This window comes from Lepisma saccharinum, chromosome 2, assembly GCF_977018435.1.
Source record: "Lepisma saccharinum chromosome 2, izLepSacc3.1, whole genome shotgun sequence".
NCBI lineage: Eukaryota > Metazoa > Arthropoda > Insecta > Zygentoma > Lepismatidae > Lepisma > Lepisma saccharinum.
Genome location: NC_139230.1, coordinates 57,476,292 through 57,495,376, shown reverse-complemented (window position 1 = coordinate 57,495,376; position 19,085 = coordinate 57,476,292). Strand labels below are relative to the sequence as shown.

Below are 19,085 nucleotides of genomic sequence, written 5' to 3'. Positions count from 1 at the left end.
ATTTTAAAATGCTATAATTTCTTATAAATTAGCATGCAGTAATTATATTTTATAATTTATTGATTCAGTTTTAATATTTTAACTGCCTAACACGCTTTGTTGTATTTTATGCATCTTTTATACCTAATTACTTAGTATTGACAGCGAGGATGAATGAATTTTACGTACAGATAAGCTAATCGGGACTGGATCTACAGTTTAAAGTGGGATCCACCAGGTATCGTTACAAGGCAACGACGGAGGATGGATGGTGATTAGAGTAATTGACAAGAGGTTAAATACAGATTACCACTCATCTCTGGGCTGGGGTTCGAACCCGGAACTTTCGGTGTCAATAGGCTTACTTTGAGGAGGGCGACACCACTTATCTGTCACTCCAAGATTATTTCAAGCTGGCCAATATAGAAACCAAGAAACAAAGAACATGCACCATGGAGTATGTTTTATTTATGTTATTCAGCCATCCTTTCATTCCTTGTTAAATCCTGGTAAGGAAATCGCTTCCTGTCTCGGATTCGATCCTCTGTGGAGGCACCTTGCCCAGTGATTTAGACCCCCAGTTTAAAATGTAGCTTCAATCCCGAGCATAAAGTGAACTTTAAACATTGTCTGACAAAATCGTTTTCATATGACGTGAAATATTTCATTAACATTAACGTGTAAATATTTTACTAATGAAAACAGCATTAAAGAATAAATATAGAAGTTTAATCATAAATCTCATCGTACATGATACTGCAAAAAAGCTTTTATTGAATGACTGCAGAATTAGGAACAACTACGTAAGATGGACATGGGTCATGTTCACGAGTGATATAAACAGCTGTTGGCCATCTGCGGTGAGCCTACGTGTTAAGGTGTTTTACTAGTAGAAAGCAACATTAAAAAAAAATACATACGTATAATTTGGCCCGCTTTATAGAAATTCGATCATACATTATGATATTGGCAGAAACTTATATTGAATGACTGTAGAACAACAAAAACATGGATATGGGATGGACATGGATAATGTTCAAGAGCGATATATATTTCTTAAACACAGCTGTTAGCCATCCGCGGAGAGCGAGCGGGTGGATCCTACTTTAAACTGTAGATCCAGTCTGCTGGCGAGACTGCCGCCGCCGCGCCTTGTGTAAGAGAGCTCGCGACTCGCGAGCGAACGATGAGTGAGGAGAAGAGTCGCTAAGGCGAGCGAGTCGTTAAGGTGCTTAATGACTCTTCGTGCCGACTCGCGAGTCGTGAACGATGAGGGAGGAGAAGAGTCGCTAAGGTGCTTAATGACTCTTCGTGCCGACTCGCGAGTCGTGAACGAATGATGGGGAAAGAGTCGTGGGACTGTGCTGTGACTCTTCGTGCTGTTTCAAGAGTCGTGAACGAGCGATGCTCGTGGAAATGCAAGCATGTGTCGCAGCGCAGATCTGGAGTGCATTTTGTTGCGATATTAAAACCAGTGATCGCATGCAAAAAAGGAAGAATATGTAAATGCACGTTATTACTAATAAAAGGTTGATATAATTATATAGCATTTCTGTGTATGCTATCGTACTGCATAATTTGCATTATCCGCAGCATGAAATGTAAACTGAAACAAGATACAAATATAGAAAATCTCACTCATGAGGCAGAGTAATGAAAACAAGTATGTGTATAAAAAAAGTATAAATTTTGTTTGTGTGTGTGTGTGTGTTTACTGTTTACACATATATGTATATCCACACACATACAGAATCGTATTTGTATTTTTCTTATTTTATGCCGCTTTTCTTCAAATTTTAAGTAATCGCGACGATGAGGATGATGCGTGATGATATAGATGAAGGGACACTCGTAAAGAATATCCTTGCCCAGACCGGGACTAGATCCCGGGAACTTCTGTGGCAAGATCAAATGTCGATTACTTCAGAATCTTGGCCATCTAGTCGGCTACACGCACACACACATACACAAAAATGCAATACAATTTATTAATCTTGAAGGACGTACGTTGTGTTCGTTTACTTAAATACAATCATCTGCTTCAACACCACCTACCCCCTCTTCAGGCATGTGTTTCGAGAAAAAGAAGCTTGGCGACTCATTTGAACGACTCTTCTCAGTGAGCGAGCGCTCATGAGTCGACTCGCACAAATGAACGGCTTGAACCCATCACTACGTTCAACAAAGTTCCTCGGAAACACCAAACCACTGTGTAGACTGCAATTACCTCCAGTCGTCCGTTCCAAACGTACTGAAATTGCAGTCACAGCGAATGTTCCAAGGGGGTTTTCTCTCGACGCACTGACGTGCAAAAAAAAAAAAAAATCGTACATGCAAATTTGAAGGAAACACTATAATAATGTGTTGCGGGACACGAAACTAATGCATGGAATTAATAAAATTATATTAAAGTACAGATTTTATAAGTCCTTGGTTTATCGGAAGTATTATAATGCATCAGAAATTGAAAATGTTAGAATAATTTCTTGTAAATAACTTAATTAAAATGGAAAAACCGTAATTTGCAATTGTGCTGCCATCTATGGAGCAATTTTAACAGCAAAGTTCAACTTCGTAACTGGGCCAGTTCTGTTGGAGTTTTGAGAACCAGAAATTCTGTTTGCTTAGGTGATCTCTACCATATGTAGTCATTTAAAAAAAAATGATTACTTGACCTGACTTGTGGTCATTTTCTAGAAATTTCCGCAATCTTGTATTTTCGATGGATTTTAATTTTTTTAAAAAATTTGGAGTAACTTGTGCGAGTAGTATGTGATTTTATATCTTATCAAGCACGATGAGCTAAAAATAAAAGGGAAGCATAGAAAATGCTCTAGAAAGAAGAATATATGCTATGCGACCTTTACATGTTGAAAGAAGAAACAAGTCACATTTGTACAAGTTAGAAAGGTAAGTTGCACAGTTGTCAGGTTGGCCGAGCGGTCTAAGGCGCCAGACTTAAGTTCTGGTTCCCGAGAGGGAGCCTGGGTTCGAACCCCACACCTGACAGAATAGTTTTAGTTTATTTCTCTTAATTTTATTGTGGCTTAACATTTAGATGCGAAGTATCTGTTGTTGTCAACTGTGGTTGGTAATTGTGGTATTTGTTAAATAGCACTAATTAACAGAAAGTAAAGATTATGAATTATTGAGGCGGACCTGATTGAATCTGGATTGGATTCAGTTTGCCCAACAAACTTGTGTTTCTGCGGTGTATTATGACGTTCGATAGATATAGATATACATCAGTGGCGTGCCCAATGGAAGTTTGTGGAGGTCATACCAACCCCCTTTGCACTCTGCGAATTAAACGTTTTGCTTTGGGGGGATGCCTACTCCAAGACCGCCAGCAGGACTTTCAGGGAGGAGGGGGGAGGCATATTGAGATTTCATATCCTGCACATCAGTCATAGAAACGTGTATGGTGGTTGTTTTTGCTATTATTGTTATTACATTATTATTATTGCTGTATTGTTATTATTGTTTTGGTTATTATTATTATTAATACTTTACAAATCATAACTGCAAATTGAATTTAAAATAGTTTGGCTCTGTATACAAGTTCAGACTCCAGTCTGTTATCTACGAGATAGAAACTGAATTTCCCTTATTTCCATTCCATAAACATCTATCACTTTGTTGATCGACAGTTCTTCATCTTTTTGTACTTTTTCACAAAAGATAGATGTCAATCAGATATCACTTAATCTACTGTCCTTCATGGTATTTACCTCTGATCCATGTTTTTACATGCCAAAGGGTAGTGTAAAAAAAGTGATAATTGAAAATGACGGGGTGTAAATTATTGAGGTCAGATGCTGACTTTTCGTAATCCTGAACAGCTGAGAAATTCCAAAGGATCTTATTTGAAAGAGGCTAATTTTTTATATTTTCTGCCCTATAAATGTGTGAAATTTCTTGAAATTAAGTTTTTATTCCAGAAGTTCAAAGACAATCTCTTGAAGAGGAAATAGTGTGAACAATTTGAGATTTAAACAAAAAAATTCGAAAATTTACCGTTCCGAAAATTTTTGACCTGATCGGGAAATTGAGAATTTTTTTCAGTCCCAGACGTCAGACTTCCTTTCAAATCCCATCCCGGTCAAAATTTTTCCATCCTGCACACCCCTAGTTACGGCAGTCAACACGATTTTAATGTCTCTAGTGAAAAACGTTCTGTCGTTATTTTGTTGCACATAACAAGCAGTTAATTGCTGTAACTGACATCCTGTAAATCGCAGAAAACAATATTATTTGGAGTAAAATTTTGCTACAATTTCCCCATTGGAATTACATAAACGTTTTCCACATATCTCGTGGAAAGATGGGAAGTGCCCCTCCCACCTGCTGGCACCGTTGGCCCACTCGATGGCATATTTGTGATTTCATTTTGGGAAGTAAGATTTTTGGGTGTGCAAATTTGTATGTACATATGCTACTAGTCAGTAAACTAAACTGTTGCTTTGCAGTTCTAAGTACTTTAGAAAATTGGTTCTAACCTAGATCATTAAATCTTACTTAATACTTAATTATGACTTACTTTAGTTACATTCAGTCTAAGAAATCCCAAACTCATACACAAAAAGATCTATCGACATAGTAACACCGAAAAATTATTCAAAATTTCCATTGCCAGGTTCAAACTTAATGTCTATGTAATCACCTACGAGTTTCTTGTGAATACTTGAACACATATTTGGTGAGGTTGGTCAGTTGCAGAATGGTCCTCCTTTAATCCACAAAGCTGCATATTTTTCGGAATGGAAATCTTTGATAACTAGACACTAGTGATTTGTCAGTTGTGTTTGTTACAGTTAAGAAATGGTATACTGTATGCTTTTAATAACATTTCTTTGAGGGGCATAAAACATCCCTGACAGGGATAAAGATAATTTCCCTTTGCTGGGGATAAAATGTTTTGTGTGTGAGGGCGGGGGAGGATCCCTGCATCCTCCTGTTAATTTGCACACTACCCCTTTGGCCCAGTATTCCTTAAAAAAAACATCAAAGGCAAGAAAAGATGGCAAGACGAGGGCTCAATTCAAAAGAAAAAAGTATATGTAACCCCTCCTTTTCGAATATCCTGGGCACGCCACTGCATAGCTTGTAGGCACTTCTGACAGGTACACCCAACGGCAAAAGAAACAGCAGGTGAATTGTCCAGCACCATTTTCATTCGGTCTGACTTACACAGTGTGATGACAATGAATTGAAATAAAGACGTCAGTTAGCAGAGAACAATGCATGCTTCGAATCAACATAGTTTCATTCCTTAAAATAGCACAGGATGTAGAATAAAAAGGTAATGAAAATAGCGGTGGACAATCTTTGCCGTTGACTGTACAGGGTCGAACAAAATCAGGTGGTCTTAAATATTATGTTGTAGGGTTGTACAGTGGGAATCATTTGTATTCCCAGACCACGGGGAAGTTTGTCCTTCCAGACAGGTAGGACACTGTCGCTGGGTATGAGCCAGGTGGTGTCGGCAATGAACAGTCTCCCCCACCTGGCGTGCTTGAAATTGCAGGAAAGCTGCTCACAACACTCCTCCAACAGCATTCACCAAAGGAAATATATATATGGATTTCGATAGGGATGAAGTACTGTATTTTTTACTTTTAAAGCAGATGTGATTATATCGATTACAAAAAATATACGATCATAAATCAACACTACAGTGCGAAATGTAAAGTCAAGATTGATAACGCATCTGCCAGTAGACCAGAATCCTGCGAAATGATCATTTTTATCCAATATCATCAATTAGTTTTTATGTGTAGAAAGGAAAGTTCATAGATTACACAACTCAGTAATTCAACAAAATCACCGTGCGGCAACCTGAGAAGCGCTTGTTAATTTCCATTATTTTCCCAAGTATTTTATTATCAATAGTTAAAACACAAAGTTTGGAAAGTATACATGAAGCATATGCACGTAATGCAACAGATCAACTTTGCTAAAGGCGAAATACTAGATTATTTTGAGCTAAGAACTCATCAGGCTATCACACGATACGTTAAAAATTCGATTCTCCCTGGACGAGTATTTTACATATAAATATTAATGTAGTTAACTATTTTCCAACGTGTGACACAAATGAAAATGAATTATTGAAAACGGAGTTGAATTTTTTTAAAACAACATATCCTCTCCAGTGTACAGACAGATGAAATATCATGTGCTTGTTGCTTTCAGTATTGTAAAGTTACTTCGTAAAAGTTAGCCAGTTGTAGTATTTTGCCCCAAAAAAGACTAAGACAGTTACTTTTTTATGGAATGGAACTGATTTGCAGAGTTTACCGTTACTTTAAAGAGTAACGATGTTATTTGTAGATAAGCTAAACCTCGAAGAACGTGTAACATGCTTGAACTGAAGGCAGGCTTTCCTTGACTTTATCATCACAAATGAAAATTCATTTTCAATAAATTATGATAAACGCCCATGAAAATACAGACATTAATTTCAAAGTGAACCTGAATAACCACATCATCTAAAATAATCCACGTTGCAAATGTATACACTTCACTTCACTTAATTCCTGTTGTTCCCTGTGGAACATAGGGCATCAACAAAGCATCTCCACCTGGTCCTACTGACGGCAATTCTCTTCACTGCATTCCAGCTCTTTCCTTCCTCCAAGGCCTCAGCGTGAACAGATCTTCACCACGTCTGTCTAGGCCTCCCTCTTTTCCTTCTTCCCTGCGGGTTCCAGTCTAGTGCCTCTCTCTCGACAGCCTCATTTTCCTTCCTCAACGTATGCCCTATCCAATTCCATTTTCGCCGCTTTATTTGTATGGACACCTCGGTTTTTCCAGATTTTCTCCAAAGTTCTTGGTTTTGAATCACTTCTGGCCAAAAGATATTCAAAATTTTTCTCAGGCAGCGATTGATGAAGGTCTGTAATTTAGAGGTAATTGATTTTGTTACCTTCCATGTCTCAGACCCATATAATAGTACAGACTTAACATTGCTTCGCAAAATACGAAGTTTGGTCTTCATAGATATCTTCTTGTTTTTCCATACTGGATAGAGCCTCACAAAGGTACCATTTGCTTTTTGGATTCGTTGAGAAACATCCTGTTCAGCCCCTCCGTCTTTTGCCACCACACTACCCAGGTACGTAAAGCTATCCACATTTTCAATAATCTCTTCACCAATATTAAACGGGTCTGTTTTTGTGGAGTTAATCCTCAGTGCCTTGGTCTTCTTGGAGTTAATCACAAGTGCCACTTTTTTTGCACTTTCTATCAGATCTGCTAATTTTGTTTGCATATCACCATGTGCTTCAGATAAGAAGCACAAATCGTCTCCAAAATCAAGGTCCTCTAGTCTGTTATTCAATCCCCATTGGATATCACGTCTTTGCCCTCCTATTACATTTCGCATCACTGCATCGATCACGATCAGGAACATTGTAGGTGAGAATATACAACCTTGCCTCACTCCAGACTGCACATCTATTGGTTCAGTTACACGGCCTTCATGTATAACTCTACATGTATAATCACGATAAGTTTCTCGGATAAGATCAAGAATTTTTGTGGGCACTCCATATCGTTTCACTTCCTTACACATTGCATTTCTGTTGACCGAGTCAAATGCTTTCTCGAAGTCAACGAAAACTGTATAGATACGAGATGACCATTCTATACATCGCTCCAAAATTATCCGCAAGGTGTTAATTTGATCAATGCAAGAGCGATTTGGTCGAAACCCTGCCTGTTCTCTTCTGAGTCTCAAGTTAACATGTTCCTTAATTCTGTTTAGGATAACTCTAGTAAAGATCTTACTCGGAATGGAGAGAAGTGCTATACCTCTCCAGTTGTCACACTTTGATGTATCCTCTTTTTTCGGTAGCTTCACCAACAGGCCACTCCTCCAGTCCTTAGGCATCACTCCCTCTATCCATATCTTCTCAAATAAGGGCTGAAACATATTTGCTGTGGTGTTTATGTCACTTTTCATCACTTCCGGTGGTATGTTGTCGACACCAGCTGCTTTACAATTACGTACCTCTTTCAGAGCCTGTTTAATATCTCCTACTGTTGGAACACCCGTCCTAATTCTTACACTGGGGCCAACATCATGATCATCTTTTTCGTCCCCCTGGTCTATCTGAGCATCCATAGAGCGATTAAGGGTTGCAGAGAAGTGCTCCTTCCAATGTTTCAGTTGGTCCTCAGTGTTCGTAAGGAGGGTACCATCCTTACTTCTCACTGGTCGATTTCTCTGCATCTGTTTCCTTGACAGAACTTTTGTGATGTTGTATAGTTCTTTAAGATTCCTCTTTTTTGCTGCTTCCTCCGCCTGCTGAGACAGATTGTCTACCCAATTTCTTTGAACCCTACGAACACTACTCTTTACTTCTCGATCCTTCTCTGCATACTTTGTTTGCAATTCTGCCTTCCTTGCCCTTGTCCTGCTTGAGTTTACTGCCTCAATTGCTTTTCGCTCATTTATTTTTTCCCAGGTCTGCAGAGACATCCAATCTTTTTTCCTCCTATTCTTAAAGCCCAGAACCTTTTCACTTACTTCTGCGAAGGCAGATCGAATTTTTGTCCATTTTCTTTCAATGGTTTCATTCTGCTCACTTTCATCGGTCAATATTTGGAACCGATTTCTCAGTTCAATCCTGAAGGTTTCCTGGAGATTCTTATCCTTCAACTTACTAACATCATACCGCTTCCTTGTCTGTTCCATTCTCTTCTTCTGAGCTTGAATTTTCATTTTAAAGTTAGCCACTACCAAATGATGATCACTCCCAATGTCTGCACCTCTCTTGTTTCTTACATCCTGTAGCGCCACCTCCGTCCAATTGCCACGTGGTCTATCTGGTTTTCTGTTTTATGATCTGGTGACACCCACGTTACCTTGTGAGGAAATATAGTACCACCAATAACTAATTCATGGCTAGCACAGAAGTCCACAAGAAGTTGTCCATTCTCATTTTGCTCTCCTAAGCCATGTTTACCCATGACATGCTCAAAGCCTTCGTTGTCCTGCCCAAGCTTTGCGTTTAAATCTCCTCCAATTATTATGATATCCTTCCTTTTTTGCTTCTTTATTGTTTCATTGAGCTGTCTATAAAATCTCTTGTTTATCTTCAGGCTCTGCTACTTCTGTGGGTGCATAACACTGTATCATAACCATGTTTCTGATATTGGTTTTGAAATGTGCCACAATTATCCTCGCAGACACTGGATACCATTGAATAAGTCTCCTTTTTGCTTCCTTGTCCATCAATATACCCACACCATCACGGCTCACACCTTCACCCTCAGGTCTTCCGGAATATATGAATGTAACTCCTTCATGGGTATTTACCTATCCAAACTCTGACCATCTCACTTCACTTATACCTAGGATGCTCAGACAATAGCTCTTCATGCAGGCCAGCCACTGCCTGCCGTAGTTTTCCACTCTCCCGCAGGGTTCTTACATTCCATATTCCAATTCTCGTTGTCCTTTTCAGGCCAAATGTCGTCGTCTTAGAATCAGTTCGGCTTCCTCTTGTTGATGTTTCATTAATAGTGTGATTTAAAGTGTGCGGGTAATTGGCCCACAGCACCCGATCTTGGTGATAACAATTAACTTTTTTAAAACGTTTGAGCAAATCATAGTTTTGTTTTTTTATTGATGAATTCCTAACCATGGTCGTCGCCAGAAATTTTTGTGATGGGTGGGGGGGGGGGTGGTCAGGCAATCAATGGTAGAAATAATATAGAATTGAATTTTTTGATTGAATTGTTGTTTTAAGTCCGCTTTATGCACAGACAGGCTAATCGGGACTGGATCTAGAGTTTAAAGTGGGATCCAAACCACTAAATGCCTCCACCGGGAATCAAATCCAGGACCCCTTGATTATCTTTTTACATTTCGTACAGTTCGTGCACTGAAATGTACAGTTATTCTACTACGTTATTAACGTTTACAGACCTCGTTCAAGAGAAATGTTTAAAAGTTAGATGGATATTTTACTCATACACTGTATGTTGTTTGTCTTTCACATAACACTAAAGTTTGGAAGAAAACTGTGGAACCATTTAATATTTGTATAAAAAGGTAGAGTATGAAAAACAGAACCTGGTTACTGCATTTAGCACTGAAATTTTTCGATCTAATTCCTCTTTTAATTTATAGTGTGTAGTTTAGATGGAGCGAGTGATGCTAAGATGACGTCACCAATTTTGTGTCCACGATAACTGCAACAAATGTAGATCCATTTAGCTGGAACTGTTATAGCAGTTGGATATTCCGAAGGATGGTTAGCTATTGGCACACTTTAAAGCAGCGGTTCCCAAAGTGTGCTCCGCGGAGCACTTGCTCTGCGAAACATCTTCTAGTGCTCCTTGAAGAAATTGGAAGAATAAAGAAATAATCAGGTTTTAACATTTTGAATTTTGTGCGGCCATGAGTCTTTTTTCGCTAAAAATTGAGTAGAAATAATTGAGGTGCATACTTGACCTTCAGCAGGTAACAATGGAAGTCGGACGTTGCCGCAAGACGATAAAGCCATTCGCCATCTTATTTTGTTGTGAACCTTTGGCCGCCGACAACTTCTCGGAACCGCCGGAAGCACAAAGCATATAGACAGCACGCGGCGAAACCAGATACAAAGACACAAATGGCACGCGTGAAGTTTCACTTCTCGTTACTTCGGCCATCCAGTCAGTTTAAGTTCAGTCAAAATTCAGTCGAGAATCGAAACAAATCAGTGTTGTTTATTTACGAGTGCTTTAGTGCGTCATTTTCAATTTAATATAGTAGTATGATTAGTCCTATTACTGGGACACAAAAAGTATGACCCCCCTCAGACTGGTTTTGGCTACACTTAAAACTAGGTCAAGATGATTATATAAGCTTATTGCCTACAGTGTGCTACTCTGTCTAATCCAAGACTTTAGTAAAAAGCCCTCGGGGATTGCCTGTACAAAAGTATGACCCCCCTCAGATTGGTTTGGCTACACTTACAAAAGCTGCATCTGTCAGATTGTTGTCCATAGGATCGTAAAAAATATGCCCCTCTTGGCATTGGTTTGGCTACACTTAAAACTAAGCCAAGATGCTCATATGAGCTTATTGCCTTTAGTATAATACTCTGTAAAGTGTGCTTAAATACTTGACAGTCAGTTCAGAGTATTAATATGTTAACCCGAATATTTTAATTGGGCACCAGGCTCAACTTGTATATCTAGTACTAAGACAATGCATTATGCAGAGGCTTTCTAGAATTGCTCTGTGACTCTTTGTTCCTTTTCAGCATATACGAACAGTGCATGATCATCACTTATTTTTAAAATTCTTATACAATTCCTCCATAGCGCATTGTATAAAGTGTATGATCTTTTTTGTATAGATCAATCTGATATTTGACCAATCCAGCTTATCTGTTACAATCCAAAGCATGTGTGTTAACTTATACTATCCCAGTTTGTCATAGAGGGATAATATGTGCTGGCATCATTCATTGTAAGAAGTTCAGTATCAAGCACAGTAGGTAATTTCAAGACTGGTTAACTTTGAAATGTGCCTAGCACTTGAGAAACTCAAGTCGTGCTGTAAGGTCAATACTGCAAGTTGCGTGCCGACAGTTGTTCAGTTCATTTGAGATGTGCAAGCCCACGTGGTTATTAACATGGTGCCGTGTCGACACATCCAGCTTGTCGTGTACACAGAAGATCAATGCTACATGATAAGCCTGTGCGGACACGCATTTGCAGTAAATTATTGCTTCTATAGATCAACGTAATAGATTATTAACTTTACGACCCATCATAATTTGTCAGACACATGCGTTTTTTTTTAAAGTGTATAGTTTTATTAAGTATATAGTTTTTGATTTGAGCCCCAAGAAATTATATATAAATACCAAAACCAAAAAATAGTAACACACTAAGTATACACACTAAGTATACAAAGCACACTGCTGAACCCAACTGATATTTTTTATTAAGTATATAGTATTTGATTTGAGCCCCAAAAAATTATATATAAATACCAAAACCAAAAATGCCAAATCAGAAATATTGTAATCAATGTGATAAGAATATATCTAGCCCTAATTGGGCCAAGCACCAACGTAATTGTGATCCTGAAAAACGCAAAATGCCCACTAAAATATGCCCAAAATGCAATAGAAAATTTTGCAAGGCATACTTCAATAGACATATAGGCTCTTGTTCTGTACAGGCATCAACATTGCCCCCACAGCCATCTACATCTGGTCTAAAAAGAAAGCTTGTTACATCCGATAATACTAGACCGGCAAAGCGACCACGCAATGCACCTATTCGTAGTAGTTTTGACGGTCAACTTAGTGATTACAGTTTTGTATCAGAGCCAAGATGTGATATTAAGAATTTTTTAAACAGTAAAAATCCTGATATGCTAGCTAATCTAAATGCACAAAATGGCTCTTATAAGCTATATCTTAAATTGTATACTGAATATAAGAAACCAAACGGTACAAAATTTTCACACCCCCACATAACAGAAACTGTACCCGTATACTCAAATACAAACTTAGACGAAATACTAAGCAGGTTGATAGACCAATTGTTTATCAAACATTCTGAGTTTCCTGCTAAAGAATTAGGATGGAGTCTTCGTGGATCTCCACACAGGCTTTATGTTAATATTTCTGAATTCAGACCTCTACAAGGTTCTACATATCTGCCTTTACCTGACAATATCAAAAACAGAAAAGCCGTGGTTAACGTAGAAAATACCGACCAGAAATGCTTTTTGTGGTGTATTTTGGCTGCTTTGTTTCCAGTTTTAAATAACCCACAGCGAATAAGTCATTATAAACAGCACGAACATGATTTTGATGATGGTATGGAGGGCTTAGAATATCCGATGTCTATCAAGAATATTGATAAATTCGAAAAAAGGGCCAAAGATAGCAATGGTATGCTATTATCTATTAATGTGTTTATTTGTTCTGCTAGTCGTGGCGATTGCTTAATAGAGCCTCTTAGAATCAGCAACCTTGATGATGACTCTGCTGTCCCGATCGATCTGCTCTTAATTGATAGAGACGGTTCTTACCATTACACTCTGATACGCAATCTTCAGGCTTTAGTCAGAAAACAACTAGGCAAATCCAATAGAATATACAAGTTGTGTCGAAGATGTTTAACTGTGTTTGATGGTCAAAAGATAGTAAATAGTGTTGATAAAGAGAATACCGAAATTGCTAAAAACAAGTTGACTGAACATTTAAAATACTGTGGCAACCATAAACCTGTTCATATGGTTATGCCCAAACCAAACGAAAATGCCGACTTCAAAAAATTCGAAGCCTTGTTGGGGCACCCAGCGTATATAGTCTGTGATTTTGAATCAAATCTCAAAGCGCTTGCATTCTGCAGCCCAGATCCTGAAGAATCATCAAGTACAGCGTATCAGCTACATGAACCTTCTAGTTTTTGTTATGTGGTTGTACAGGATGGTGTTATTAGTAAACCATACTTATACATGGAGCAAGATGCTGTTAAAGAATTTGCACGTAAAATAGAAAGTGAGTGCCGTCGCATAGCCCATGATATATTACTAAAATCAACACCTATGCTACCTTTAACAGAGGATCAAATCGAAGATTTTAACAGTACAGAAAAATGCCCGGTATGCAATTCTGAATTTTCGGATACAAATATCAAGGTGTGTCATCAATGCCATATGGACGGTCGATATGAACAGGCTTTGTGTAGTAGCTGTAATATTAAGATCCAGAGAGCAAAATTTGTCCCGATATTTTGCCACGGTGCATCTAATTATGATTTTCATCATCTGATCAGATACGAAGGGTTTGACAAGCAGGATTTAAATATTTTAGCAGAAAATGATGAAAAATATATAGCTATTAGCAAAATAATTAGTGTTAATGGCAGGCCCAAATACCTAAGATTTCTAGATTCATATAGATTTCTAGCCTTGCCACTCTGGCCAGTCAATTATCTGATGCCCAATTCAAAATTACATCTGACACGTTTCCAAATTTAGACCTGAAATTGCTTAGGCGCAAGGGTGTATATCCATACGATTATGTTACTGATTTTTCTAAATTTAACGAGTGTGCTCTGCCACCGTAAGAAGCGTTCTACAGCAAACTCAGAGCATCAGGAACTAGTGATGATGATTATCGCCATGCCCAGTTGATGTGGACCAACTTAAATTGTCAGAATCTTCGTGATAATCATAAATGCTATTTGGCACTCGATGTGACGCTCTTAGCTGATGTCATTGAGGCATTTAGAGCATCCTCAATACAAAATTATTACCTTGACCCGGTCTATTTTTACAGTGCTCCAGGCCTAGCATGGTCTGCGATGTTTCTGAACACTAAAATGAAATTGGATCTGATCCAGGACCAGGACATGTATCTGTTCATCGAACAATGTATACCAGGGGGCATAGTACTATGTTCTCAAAGATATACCAAAGCCAACAAGTATGTTCCCGATTATGATCCTGCACAACCATCAAACTATATATTTTATGTAGATGCCAACAGCCTGTATGGTTATGTCATGATGGATAAACTGCCATATCCAGGGCTTGAGTGGGTCGAAGATTTCAACATTGAGGATCTTCAAGACTTTGATGACAGTGACTATGGCCTGTTCTTAGAGGTCGATCTGGCAATTCCTGATAATTTGCACAGCCAGTTTTCTGATCTGCCGCCAATTGCTGAATTCCAGTGTCCGCCTGGCTCTAAACAGAAGAAGCTGATGATGACTCTAAAGCCAAAACAGGGTTATGGCATATACTACAAGAATCTCCAGTTCCTGAAGCATCATGGTGTTCAAGTGACCAAGGTTGGCAAAGTCTTGAGGTTCAAGCACTCAAGGTGGTTGAAGCAATACATTGATACAAACACCGAGCTTCCAACACGTGCAGTAACCCAATTTGATAAGACCTTGTTCAAATTGATGGTCAATTCGGTGTATGGTAAGACCATAGAAAATGTCAGAAAGCATACTAATGTCAAGTTGGTTACCGACACCAGCCAAAGCAAAAAATTGGTAGCAAAGCCTAATTTGAACTACAGAAGAATTTATGATGACAATCTGGCACTCTTCAACATGAAAAAAACTAAGATCAAGTTTGATAAGCCTATTTATGTAGGGGCTGTAATATTAGAATTGGCCAAATTACATATGCTGGTGCTTTATTACGATGTGCTTAAGCCTTTTTATGGTGATCGTATAAGACTGATGTATATGGACACGGATAGCTTTATTCTTAATATTCAGACAGATGATGTTTATAAAGATATAGCACAGCCTGCATTGCTTGAATATTTCGATACCAGCGAATTACCTGCCATCTGAATATTCAACCACACAACAAAAAGCTGCCTGGCAAGTTAAAAGACGAGACACTTGGCAATGTTATTGTAGCATTTGCTGGGTTAAGAGCCAAAATGTACAGCTTTGAAACATCCAGTGGTGCTGTCACCAAAAAAACCAAGGGCGTTGGTAGAGTAACTGTAGACAAAGAGCTCAAATTTGAAGATTACGAAGATTGTCTCAAATCATGTAGCACAATCAGAACATCAGAATGCAGAATCCAGAGTGTGGATCACTTGTTGACCACAAATATTGTAAGAAAGGTTGCTCTGGACCCACATGACGATAAGAGATGCGTTTTATCATGCGGTATACATACTCTACCATGGGGTCATTGCGATTTGATAAGTGGCAATCAATGCCCAATCACAGAGCATGCCTTGCAATAAATAAACATGCCAATGAACTTATTTGGGTTCAAAAACAGGCTATTATGGACCTGCCAACACCAGCACCCTCTCCTGATATACAGTCTATGCTATCTAAACGAAGTGGTTTGTTAATTATTCATCTGAATAGCATACTTACAGATGTTGATGTTAATACAGGTAAAATATTGTACATATTTAACAATAACTTAAACTACTACCAGTTACCTGTAGGTGGTCAATTACAACTTATTACAACCCCCGAGGGCAATGTCAAGGTTTGAGTAGGCAGAAATATTTACAGAATTAAGCACTCAAACATGGTTTCTGGCACTGTATATACTGTCTCTGCCGGTGACTGTTTATATATTGAGGTCCTGGGACACTAAAAGGTAAAAAAAAGGTAAAGTGCTCCCCTGTGCATAGCACCACGGCATGAAGGCGTATAGGGGGTGTGGGGGTAACGCCCCACACTTTCTTGATCCGGTCGTGAGTGGGGGTGACTATGACAAGCTTATACCTCTTTTTATAGAATTAAGAATCAGATACTCTATAATAAATAACCGCTAAAAAACACAATGCCTAACGATATATTTGGCCATACAAAGCGCGAAGATCACAGCGACGAGATTCTGATGCTTGACGTCACAGTCAAAAAATTAAGAAGCGATTTACAAGCTCTACAAACCACACTTAATGCCAGTCTTCAACTTGAGATTACCAATTTACAATCACAATGCATGGACCCTCTTCTTAAAATCGACTCAGAACTTAAATTGCTGCTTCAGAAATACACTGACTTGGCTACACTAGATAATTTTCAGAGTTTAGAGGAGGCCATAGCAGCTCTTCAAGCCAAATTTAACACTCAGGCTACCAACTCTGAGCAACTGAAACAGCAACTAGAAGAGCAGATTGGTAGTGTCCAGACACAGCTCCAAACAATTGTCAAAAGCATAAAGTCATAAGATGATTTTGATCTAGTGATTTCTACTTTAAAAGAACAGATTCAATCACTACAGATACCTAATCTGGACCCCTTAAACAATGCCATAGCCGAGGTCAAAGAAAAAATTGAGACACTAGAAAATTTTATGAACAACCTACCATCTTCGGATGCTCTGAGTGCTATTACTCGTAGTGTTGCCAACATCAAGCTACAACTAGAGACATACGAGGATTTTGGCAAAATTCAGAGTACCATAAGCCATCTTGAGGGTATCATAGCAGCAGTACGCAACGATCTGACAAATGTACAAGAAACTCTGGAGTCCCGTTTACCTGGTATCGTAGACTCTCTTGCCAGTGTCCAGCAACAGATCACCAAACTTGAAAATCTTAATACCGAATCTGAGCTATCACATTTTCATCACTTGATCGATGATATTCAAACAAAGCTTGAAATTTTACAACAATCGACACCTACTCACGCAGACATAGCCCTGCTCCAAGATGCTATGCGTAGTGTGGCTGACGCTAGTAAATTAAATGATGTAAAATTGGCCCTTGAGTCTCTGCAGAATACGGTGGCCAATCTGCCTACATCACAGGAACTTAAAAATATTAAAAGAGCCGTACATCTGAAGACATCAAGAATATTCAGACAGAGATCAAACAGCTTACTCAGACAGTGGCTACTCTTCCAACCAATCAGCATATTAATGAACTGCATACCCTGTTTGAGGATATCAGAACCCAAGTCCATGATCTTACAACCCAAAGTTCAAAATTGGCTGTTGTTGAAAATCTACAGCAAATTGTAGCCAACATCAAGCAACAGCTAGGGACCATGGAATCCAACCAAGCAAATGTTCTGTCTGTTTTTTGCCACGCAGCTTCAAGAGATTGTGCAACAATACAAAAAACTTGCTGTGGACATAAGAATCAAACCAGGCCACGACGAGATTGTTAGGACTATCAATGAGCATCTTGAATCTGTAATAAGTAGATTGCTTACAGCAGAAAAAGAAATAACTGGCCTAATCGAGAATCCTAAGCACACAGTAATCCTTCAATTGTACAGTGTCCCCAACACAGAATACGAATCAGCGTTTACACCAGGTGGCAAACTGTATATGTTGTCCCCTGCACAATTTTATTACCAGTTCTTCGTAAGAGGCACACTCAAACCGGTCAAGATCAAATACTGGTTACAACCACAGGCACACCACTACCCCACCTTATCAATAGCCAATGCTGACAACATACCAAAAATCACCAGTGTGGAGTTGGAGGATTTTACAGACCCCGATACACTAGAAACAGCCTATGCTGAAGATGATGGTTCTTTGGAGTTTGACATACAAATAGGGGATAAGCTGTATTAAGAAAATCCTGTAGTATCAGCTGCTGAACACCCCATAGTTGCAATATTCTTGTTTACGTACTATGTCTAGACAAACCATAGTTAACGAGCTACACAGACCAGCCAGACGTAACTATAAGCGACTGCCAGTGGTCACAAAAGGCATCGACGATTTGTGGCAGGCTGACTTGGTTGAGATGGCAAGTGGACAGCTGAAAAACATACACAAGATCAACAAGAGCTACAAGTATCTACTTACTGTCATAGATACATTTTCGAAATATGCCTGGGCTGTGCCACTCAAATCCAAGACTGGAGCATATGTGACAGAAGCTTTTAGGACAATCATCAATCAGAGTGGCAGATTACCACGCTATCTACAAACAGATAACGGTAAAGAATTCTATAATTTTGTGTTTCAACAATTTGTTAAGAGCCAGTCAATACGACATTACTCAAGTTACAGCAATCTCAAAGCCTCTATTGTAGTGTGACAGTCAGATTTACCATCGTCATTATTATTATTATTATTACTCTAACAATTAGCCGTAAAAAATGTGTTGAATCAAAGTGTTGAGTGTCTTAATTTGTAAGAATATATATTTGATTTGCCAAGCCGACGGGAGAATGAAAGGAAGTCCCGAGACTGACGGGCGAGCACCTGAAAGGTCACGTTATGCGTCTAAAGCTTAAGAAATTCGACCGTAATGACAACCATTTAAATATATCGGGTTCCGGCGGCCAGATTTGTGTGGAATTTTTACCAGCGCAGCAACATGTGTGCAAGGACGGACGTGTGGAGTTTCGTCGCGATCAAGCAAGAATTACGGATGCCAGATCGAATTGGTTGTAATCGATCAGTTTATGGGCACAGATTGTAGTTGAGCTCTGGGCGTCAGCAAGACGGAAACTTAATCCGTATGAACCAAACCTCTAACACGATCCTGCTCAGCCTAGGAGACAATAGAGCGAAGTGGAATACCTCTCCGGAAGCGTCCCTTCAACGAGCGCCGAGCGTCCTTTTTCGAAATCGGGATAAAACGAAGGACATGCTTTTTCGGCGCACAGTTTTACCGCGA

At 38.9% G+C, this 19,085-nt stretch overlaps 1 non-coding gene across 1 annotated transcript; it reads left to right on the top strand.

Annotated features, from left to right (window-relative positions):
• The first annotated feature begins 2,904 nt into the window (after nt 1–2,904).
• TRNAL-UAA (transfer RNA leucine (anticodon UAA)) lies at nt 2,905–2,988 on the top strand. The gene has a single exon. It is a non-coding gene; the product is annotated as a tRNA-Leu (tRNA).
• Nucleotides 2,989–19,085: the final 16,097 nt, after the last annotated feature.